A 10,772-nucleotide genomic window follows, 5' to 3' on the forward strand; every position below is an offset into this window, starting at 1 on the left:
CACTCTTTCTTCATCCTCTTATGCAATTCTTCACCCAACAGCCGGAGCGACCGTTTGAAAATAGAAATCCATTCATATTGCGACCCTGCTTAAAATCCGCAGTGGCTTATCACTGCTCATACCAGCAAATCCAAACTTCTAATTCTGACCAGTAGAGGCCCTGCATGACCTGGAGCAGGCTGTCTCTCTGGTTTCATCTCATCTCCTACACACTCGGCCACGGGGCATTCCTCCTCCCGCCTAAGGGCCCTTATGCCAGCTTTCCCCACTGCCTGGAATGATCTTTGCACAGCTAATCCCTTGTTATTTAGATCTCAGCTTAAATGTTTCTTCCTCATCGCATCACCTTATGTTACTTTTTTCACAGTACATATCCCTAGATAATACTTTCTAATTTTTAATTGCCTACCCTTCCCCAGTAACAGCTAACATTTATCAAATATCAGGCATTATTCTAAGGGCTTTACATGAATTAACTATCTTTTGCTCCCTGTAACAATCTTCAAGGTTGATGGTATTATTATTAACCCATTGTATAGATGAAGAAATTGTGGTACAGACAAGCTAAGTAATATCTACAAGATCACAAAGCTAGTGAGTGAAGAAGCCTGGATTTAAAGCCAGAGAGTCTGGCTGTAAGACTGTGCTTAATCACTATGCCATATGCCAATAGAAAAAGCTCCCTGAGCCTTTCTGCCTCCTTCATCACTGTATCTCCAGCGGTAGAATAGTCTCAATGAATGAGTAAATTTAGTGTTGGTAATAATTTGTATTAAAAAAATTTTTTATCATATGGTCATAAAACACGATGATAGCAATGTTTCACTAAAGTGAACTTTATAATTCTAATCATATTTTCTCTAAATATATCTAATTTCTTAGGTATATTTAAAGACTAGTCCTCTGATCCCAATTATTCTATTAACAGAATTCACCAGTTCTTTTGTTTTAGTGACCTTTCACTTATAGGTTCATTAGAACCATTCTCACTTTATTAGAACCATTCTCAGGTAAAATGGGTACAACACAGATAGTTTCATAAAACCATGCGAGGGCATGTAAAAAGTCAGGAAATAAAGTTTCTTAATTTTAAATTAAAGCTGGAGTTTCTAAATCTGTCTGTGGACTCTGACACCCATGGACATATATAAGACTTCACCTTAAAGAGAAGTTCAGCTGTGGTTAAGGTCTAAATGTACAGTTTTATGGTATTATTTAACCTGATCTTAATTTGCTTCACATCAGAATCAAGTGAAGCACGAGAAAGAGCTTTTCTTGACAATCACAGTGGTTATTCCTATTAACTTAGTTCATAAATTAAATACTCTACTAGCCTTTATTCTTATTATGGGTGGCGATATTTAGTTTTCTGATGTACTGGTTACTGAAGCTTTCTATGAGAAAACCTACCGTTTCAGGGCTTATTTTAGATTCACAGGTGTTCATAGGCTTATGAAGTACTTTGAAAACTATCTAGCCCAACTAACTACTTATTTCACACGTGAGGAAATTAAGTGATTTGATCAAGAACATTCAAAATTAGATGACAGGTTCCTCAATGCCCAACCAAGTGCTATTTCCAACACAATGCCAACGATGCTATGTTTAATCACTGTGCCATATGCCTGGGCCTTAGAAGAAATGTTTTTCTGATAAACCAAACCAATTCGACACAATTTTATTGAGCAACTGCTATTTTATCAATGTTGGGGGGTTCAATCCTCCTTTGAGATGCATGTCCTAATTTAAGTGCTTCGATCATTTGCTGGATTAAAGAGGTTATTTAAAGTTTTACTAACTCTTCAAAGAGAAATTAATCCAACTATATCAATAATCACTTTGAATGTCCATGGTCTAAATGCACAAATTCAGACAGAGATTGCTAGATCTCAGCTTAAATGTGTCTTCCTCTTCACATCATAAAACAAAACCCAACTATATATTGTCTAGAAGAAATCCATTTTAAATATAAAGACACACAGAGATTATGTGGAGCAATGGAAAATCTCATTCATTGCTGGTAGAAATGCAAAATGGTATAACCACTTTAGGAAAGAATTTGGCAGTTTCTTACAAAACTAAATAGACTCTTACTATGTGATTGAGCAATTATACTCCTTGGCATTTACCCAAAGGAGCTGAAAACTTATGTCCACACAAAACCTATACACTGATGTTTATCAATTATAAGGTACTCACACTAACCATGATACGATGCAGTTTTATTAAAAGTATACCTGAGGTAGTTGTAAATGTATACTTCAAACACTAGGGCAACCACTAATAAATGACAAAAAAAAAATTATAACTGATATGCTAAGGAGGAGAGAAAATGGACTCACATAAAACACTCAATTAAAACCACAAAAGGTAGAAAAAGAGTGGAAGACAAAAAGGATAAAACAAGGGCAATAAATAGAAAACAGTAACAAATACAGTAGATATTAATACAACCATATCAAAAATCATTTTGAATGCGAATGTTCTAAATACACCAATTAAAAGACAGAGATTATCAGAGTGTATGAAAAGCCAAGACTCAATTAATGCTACACTACCTGTGATACCTACCAACTTCTCGGGTCGAAAAACCACTTTAACTTTCTCTGTTAACTGCCCAGGGAGTCAAACCCTTTCATTTTTTGAACCTTTTAGTCCATACTCCACTATACCTTTAAGTAACAGTGAGAATATATTGTTTTCCAAAGGTGTAGCTTGAGAGCTTACAGGTTTGTTTGTTCTTAATGGTGAGAACCACAACACTATTATGAGACTTTTTCCTCTTTTCCAAGCCTGTTTTTATTTCCTTTGTAGTTTTTGTTTAATAAGGGTTCTTGATTATGTATAGATTTATTGAGACCACATCAGTGGGTTTCTTATTGATTTATCATGAATCACTGCTCTCTTTGGCACAGGGTGGAGTGTATATAATCATCATTATATTTGTTATTATTACTCCATTAAGTATAGCATTATTACTAATGACAACAGGGAGCTGGAACGGTGATCACTTTGGTTGGGAAGAGAGCGGTGGACTTTGGAAACAAAAACACTGGTCTTACCCTAGTCTGCCGTGCTTGGCTGCCACGTTTCTAGGTTGGTCACTTAAGGCCAAGGTCTCTCTGAAATAGATATGACACCTTCCTGCTTAAAAAATCCTTTGAGCTATTCAGGAACAATGTTGCCTAAGCAACATTTTATTTCAATTTATATGACTTTCAGGGACTTAAGATATTCATGAATTTCTTGAGAGTCACATCCAAAAAATAATAATAATTCAGACAGTATAGTCAAATGGGTTCCTAGATTTGCCTCAGACCAAGTCATTTAATTCTGACTCAATTTAATATAAACTTTCCTATTTGTTTTTCAAGAAAACAAAAAAGGAGCCTGCAAATAACTTTGAACTGTTCAAAAAACAAAAGTCCAAAAATGACTTCGAACAATTTAAAGTGCCATCATTTCCATTTTATCGTATAGGATTTTAATTATAAAATTGTAAAAAAGCTTTTTACCTGTTTAGTCGCCTCTTTCAAGTATATCTTTCTAAGTTTCTCCTTATAGCTATTTCTATATACTGACAAACCAAAAACTAAGTTAAAATAATCATCCCTTTTTTTACCAGTAGTGATCAATTACTTTATCTTGTTCAATGAAGTAACAAGATCATATGAAGACATGAGATTTCAATGGTCTTATTTTTCCTGAAAAAAGTAAGTAGTACCTTAGGCTGATATTTATTAATATCCTAAATAGACCTGTCAAGAAGATTTATATGTATATTCATTCTAAATGTAGTGAAGAAGTGAATACATACATATGTGCATATATGTTATAGCATAGAGCTAACAGTTTTGCTTCACTTTAAAAGAGAGTGTAGAAAATTTTACAACATAATCACTAGGACCGTACTTGTGGATATGGAATATGAAATTAAGGTAAATGGCAATTGTCATTAGTCTATACAATCACACTTTTTTTATCTATTAGCCATTTCCTAATGACAATCATAGCATAAGTAACCCTGAAGCATGCAGCACTGACTACTGGGTAGACCTTTCTGCTGTGTGCAAATACTTCCCATGAATCTACATGCAGAACATGAAACTAGGAGTTACACTGAGAAATAGCAAAGGATTAGAAGGCCAGGCCCTTAACCTAGGGGAGATTTCAATCTAACTGGGAAAAGATAAGATCTTATATATTCTTGGCATACCTTAAGAAACCTTAAGAAACCACACATGTCAACAAATGTAATTATTTTTTTCAGTTGAAAATGTAATTGTTGTAGCAATTCAGAGTAAAAGTATAATCTGAGCAGAATGGAGTTGATTTTTTTTAATTTCCTCAAGGAGAAAGCTTTAAGTTGGTTATGTAGAGGAGCAAAAGAGATCGCTTTTCACTAAAATCCTGAGCATTATTTGCATATTCTGGCATCTACACAGGCTGGTATCATAATGTAAGTAACTGTGTCATACTTGCAATATATTATCTCCTAAATGAGACTCAAAGCTTCCTGTAGGCAGTGACCATGTCTTCTATTCACTTTTATTCATTGCCTACCTAAGCACATTTTAAGTATGTGCCATGTATTTGCTGAGCCGACTTGAAATGATTAAAATCAACTGAAGAAAGACATCTCAGGTCAGAAGGAATGCAAAAGGCTACTATATTATTGGGTGACATTATAAAAATCCAAAAAGTTCTCGAGAGGTATAAACTATTACCTGAATTAAATAAGATAAATCTAATAGGCATAACTATAAATTATCATATCATACTTGCACCAAAAAAAGAACCTGTAAAAATAAAAAATGGGAGAAATGCAGCTTGACAGAAGTGGCTAATACAAGAGAACAGTGTTGACATGGTTACCACCTTAGCCTGCACTAAGAGAGGCCAAGAATAAAGGAGTTTGGTTCTGGGTGCCAAGCATTAAGAGGGACACTGACAAACTGTAGTGTGACCAGAGACCACTGACCAGGACAGTGAGGTGACATGAAGCCCTATCATTCAGCAAGGGTCTAAAAAGGGAAGGAGAGATAGGGGAGCATAAGAAAAATTCAGCCTGAAGAAGATAACACTTTCTGAGAAATGGTAAAAAACTGTAAAAACCAGATCTTTGCTTTGTTTTAGAGGAATAGTTTTGCTTCAGTTTACAGCTTAGTTAATGTAATTTCTATCGTTTTCTCAGAAAAGACTTTGACACTTTATTACATGATGGCTATAATTAATGTCAGACTCTAAATTAGAAATCAAAAATTCTATTTGATCATTTGGTTTCAAGTTGGACCTAAAGTATGTTTTGGCATTATTACTAACTGTTAGCAGCAAGTTCTGGAAACAGATGCAGTCTTGATATGTGTTCTAAATATGAAACACATTGCAAAAAGACTTGGAGATAAAAATACATACTGCTTATGCATACTCTTACTGTGCTATTTCCTGTCCTTATCGGCAACAAAAGTTTCTCTTGTTTTGCCCTTTCTTTGTTGTTCCAGGTGAACAAAAATCTTTCTTCTTGTTCCCCTTCTTCCCTTCTTTCTTCTACATGTTTATATTCTTTCCTCTTTTTCTCTATGTTCTTTCTCGCTAATATTTGTTTCATTAACTATTTACTGAGCACTCACTATGTGCTAAAAACTGTGCTTGGTTATAAGGATTCAAGACGATGTAAGACACAGTCACTATCCTTGAGAAGCTTACCTCCTATAAAAGGGGAAAGAAGTAATCAAATTATTATATTAAAGGAAGATATGTACACATTAGAGGTATGTCTAATGTACACAGATGAGAAATGGATGAGTGTAGATGTAAGAGTGATTCGCTGTGAGGAAGGTGGTGGCCGACAAAGGTATGCATGAAAAGGATCAACAGGTCCATTCTCCGGGGATGCAGAAGTGAACTGGCATGGAAGTGTGAAACAGCACCGCATGCTTAAGGAATGCCACCAGGCATTCTTAAGAGAAAAGGAGCATCCTTTACCTAGGAAAGTTAAATATTTGGGGAGGCAGCTAAGCAGCCACATAAATAGACTGTTATATTTAGCTGGGTCTGTCTGTACTTGAATTGATATGAATGACCATGTAGTAAATGTATAATAGTTGACCTATGGTCAAACTAAAGCAAAAATTTTAATTAAAAAATAGACCATAGGTATGGAAAGCCATTATCTGGACCATTTGGTGACAATTGCTATGACAGAGGAAGTGTTTCCCCAGGAAAGAATGCATGAAAAGCTTTCTAAAAATAAATATTACTGACAAAGTCAGTGACAAAAGGAAATGGTGTGGTGATATTAGCAGCCTTGATGTTTTTAAAATATTGCAACATTCCTACAATGGAATATTTGGTGGTAAAAAGAAATGAGCTATCAAGCCATGAAAAGATACAGAGGAACATTAAATGCACATTGCTAAGTGAAAGAATCCACCCTGAAAAGTCTATATACTATATGATTCCAATTACACGACATTCTGGAAGAGGCAAAAAGATAGACAGGAAAAAGTTCAGCTGTTGCTGGGGGTTGGTGAACAGGTTAGGAGAGAGAAATAGGTGGAGCACAGGAGATTTTTAGGGCGATGAAACTATTCTGTATGACTCAGTTAATAGTGGATACATGGCATTCATGCATTTGGCAAAACTCATAGACATGCACAACACTGAGAGTGATCCCTGATATAAACTATGGTTAATAATAATGTACTAACATCGGTTCATCAATTGTAACAAATATGCCACACAAATGCCAGATGCTGATAATAAGAAAAAGTGGGGGGTAGATATAAGGATTCTGTACTTAGGTTCAATTTTTCTGTAAGTCTAAAATTGCTCTGAAAATAAAGTATTAATTTTAAAACATATATAATAGTTTATACTCTTTTGAAGTTAATAACACAACTTAGTTTTCCCATTAGTATTTGTCAGATGAGGCAAACTTTCTTAAAGACCTAAGAACAGAAATTCCCTGGACAGACATCATCTCACTCCTTGAAGAATCTCTGAGACATGGGGATGGGCAATTCTGAGTAATTCACTTACACAGACCAATGAGACACAATAAAAGAGCTGACATACCTGAGAATACGTAAAACACCTTTAGTGACAATGAAACTAAAACTCAGCTTTCCTCTGTTAAATTGCCTCCACTCTCTTCTCAGATTCCAGTGAACCACAGAAGCCACCGTGTCACTAAAAAATTAACTTTAATACTTTTGGTGAAGTGAGGTTTTGAAGTTCAAGCTACCAAGTTTTCTTTTAAAAAACGAAAGGGACTGCAGTAAATCTTTCAATAAAATTTATAACCATGTCTTTGCCATCCATGCCTAAGCATGATTCCTTTCATTACTAAATCTTTTCTCCATGTGTGGGTGGTTGTACACGTATCAAAAATAAATCCTCACAAAAACAACTGACAAGAACCATGTATAAAACTAGAGTCAAACCATGTATGCAGATTTCATTCAGTATCTTGGTCTAGCTACAAGTAACAGTAACTAGTCATACGACCAAGTTTAGTCAGCTTTGTGAGCTGGGCCAACTATCCCCAACGAATCTAGTAGGAATGGACATTATTTCTTGGGTCCTCAGCACTAGTAACTCAGAAGTTATAGTAAACTGAGGTCCAGGTATGCCCTGAACCTGAACCCAAAGCAATAAGATAAAAACATCCTCTGCTCATGTCAGAAGATAGCCTATTTTTAGAGAAAGCAGAATGAAGTTCAACTTATAGAATGCAAAAATAACCCAACAAATCACAGTCAACATAATAAAGAAGAATATTGAACATTCAATTGGTAACAAGGGCTTGCCTTTGTTTAGGGTCCATTAAATTTAATATCTTCCCCCTCTGTGGCTTTAAACAGAGAACTACTTCAAAATAAGAGTGGCTCCTATTAAACTTAATCACTCGCCCGTGGCTGCTTGTGGCAAAGGTGTGTCTATCAAACAGGTGGCTCTTAATAAAGGAATGGTTCTGTAGTAAAAAGTAGATGTTCTACTGTTTTATTATAGTGGCTTTAACTTTCTGGTTTATTAGCATTAATTGCTGAAATTTTCCTTTTAATCTCTCTTACAGCGTCAATCCCTCCTATGAGTTAAGAGTGGCCCTGCTAAAATAAATGTCCACATATATGCAGCACATTATTGAAGATACTGGTTTTAAAGCTTGACTCAGGGGACTTGATGGAAACTTATTATAAGCGACATTTAAAAATGAACAGCATCAAACACTCCTGGGTTTGAAATTACATGAAACAATCCTCCCAATACACCTTGAATAATCAAATGGGGTTTTCCTACTGCCAATTTCTAAATTTTTGTGGTAGTAATAATTTTTTAGTAACTTTATTTATTAGACTAATGCCTATTCTACTGACCTTCGGAAATATTATAGTTTAGTGATTGAGTCATAAAAATGGAGATATCTTTAATAGTCCTATGCAATTGTTTAAGGGGAATTTTTTGACATTTAAATACTTTGTAAGAAGAAATTCAAGACTATTTGCTTAAATAGAAAGGAAAATCTTTCAAAAGATTATAGTTCTTAAATCTGTCTCTTGTAAAAAAAAAAATCCTACAAGTGCAGAGAAAAATCATTCATATATGTATTGGCCTCTCCCAGAGTAACTGTAGCAAACAACATATATGACCCTTCCCTTGCATGTCTAATTCATGTATCCTAAGTCTCTAAGAGCCCTCCAGAAAGTGTCAGAGAGATTCATGGGCACAGTGACGAAGACCACAAAGAATGCTGGTGTAAATTCATTTAGCCTTGTGGATATCGAAGAGTGGCACAGACTTAGGTTAATTTGAACTACTTCACTCAGATGGGTAGGACAGGGGAGGAGTTATTTGCAGTAAATAAACCTATGTAGGCTCTCCTTTAAGATGCTAACAAAAGCTCATAATCTGATCCATAAGTCAAAGAATCAGACTCAATAATCAGTTGTGCTTCTTTTCATAGCAGGATAATTACATCAAATACATTTTGAAACTCAGTAATTATTTACTATATAGTATTCTTAATGATCTTCAGAAAAGTAATTATAATCTTTGTGCCAAGCCTCACAAGTGCTTTGAACATCAAAACTGCCATGGGTGATAACATTATTACGATGATAAAGACGTGCATGCAGTGGTTTAGGTTGTTGTCAGGTTTACTGGTCCTCACCCTGCCGCAACTTGCTTTTTAACAGAATCAGTGAGAAATAACTTTGGCTACTTCTGTAGCGTGAATATTCTTTTACGCTCACATAAGATGACATGAGATAATGTATAAAAACACTCGGGGTAGTGGGTGCTACTTAAATACAGCTTTTACACAGTAAGGCCAAACTTATCAGTAAGTACGGTGGGGAAGGGGAACCAACCCCTACAAGTGCTTCTTCTCCACTGGTGCATCTGGGTTGGCTTCTGATAAGTAGTGTTTGATTTTTATAATTCAGCTGACCCTATTATTCAATGCATGACAATAATTTATTCATCAGACATAAACCTGTAACTGCTGCTATTGTACTTATTATAATACTTAAGGCTACTCAAGGTTAAGGAACATTTCCTTTGTTTACACTTACGAACTTTAAGATATCTGGATTTGTACCTTTCCTTACAGAGCAATAGCATCTTGGACCCTAGGGACAGCTGTAGATATTGAGGGGAATTATAAGACAGAAACTATGCAACTTGGCACACCTCAGAACCTATGAGGTAGGCTCCTCTCCAAGGAGGTTCCTAGGACTGATCCCCAGGGAAGTGAAAATGGTGCTCACTCCAGATAGCTCAGTCCCTGAGTCCACCAGGCAGCATGTGGGCATAGCCCCACACCCAAGAGCAGGTCAGGTAAATCAGGGTTCCTCCAGTTCTCTGACAGTCCACATCTAGTTCTTAAAAAGCTGACAAAAGGGATTTTCTGTTCTCCTCACTTTAATGTTTACACAGATCCTCCCACCCTGGCACTGTATTACTTTGCCAGTAACAACTCATAGAAATATTTGGGCAGGAGGAAAAAACTGGACTAAACTCAATTTTAAACTAGTTTAAAGCAGAGGCTCATTCCTACCTTTGGCCTCAGATCAACACATGGCTGGATAATTAACCACCTTTTACTCCTACTGCCTCTTCTGTTTATGGAAATGTTTTAAATAATGATCAGTAAACAGACTCAAAGTAATCTGTGTGTTCTATATTACAGATGTAAATGATAAACAATAATGACTACCATTTATGCAGCATTTTTTCAGTGTTATTTTCAATGGTTTTCCCATTGAATTCATACATGAATATACCTCAGTAAGAATGTACTATAGATAAATGTCTCTAAGGCTATAATCACTCCCTGAGGTTTTTTCCTCCAGGTATTGCCAGAGGACAAATAGCAAAACCTGCTTCAGCCACAGAAGATTGGACAGTTGGAAGCCCCAAGGACCCTAAACAGAAGCAAGCTGGCACAAATCTGCCCTGACATGGTGTCATGTTGGCCCTATGTATAACATACAGCTGGAATGACCAGAACTAACTCAATGCCACTCTCAACACTGTGTCTTTGATTCCACATTAGCTCTTGTTACTCCCTGTGCCTTACTCATCCTTTCCTGTGTTTTTAATTGATATTTGCCTAAAGGAGATAGTAATTCCAGTAAAGGGAAATGATAACTAAAATTTTATACTCTTCACAATTCCTCAATAAATAGCATGTAATTCATGAAAACAGCAGTTATATTAAAAAGTGATAACATGGTTTTCCAAAGAATCTTGAGGTTTTCCCTCCACCC

At 35.8% G+C, this 10,772-nt stretch overlaps 1 protein-coding gene across 6 annotated transcripts in view; it reads right to left on the reverse strand.

The window, feature by feature from the left end:
- The window catches only part of RUNX2 (runt related transcription factor 2), a 224,687-nt gene that overhangs the window by 122,674 nt on the left and 91,241 nt on the right, over positions 1-10,772 (reverse strand). The gene's annotated exons all lie outside the window — the stretch shown is intronic.

Source organism: Pteropus alecto, unplaced genomic scaffold (genome assembly GCF_000325575.1).
Source record: "Pteropus alecto unplaced genomic scaffold, ASM32557v1 scaffold7, whole genome shotgun sequence".
In the NCBI taxonomy this organism is placed as follows: Eukaryota; Metazoa; Chordata; class Mammalia; order Chiroptera; family Pteropodidae; genus Pteropus; species Pteropus alecto.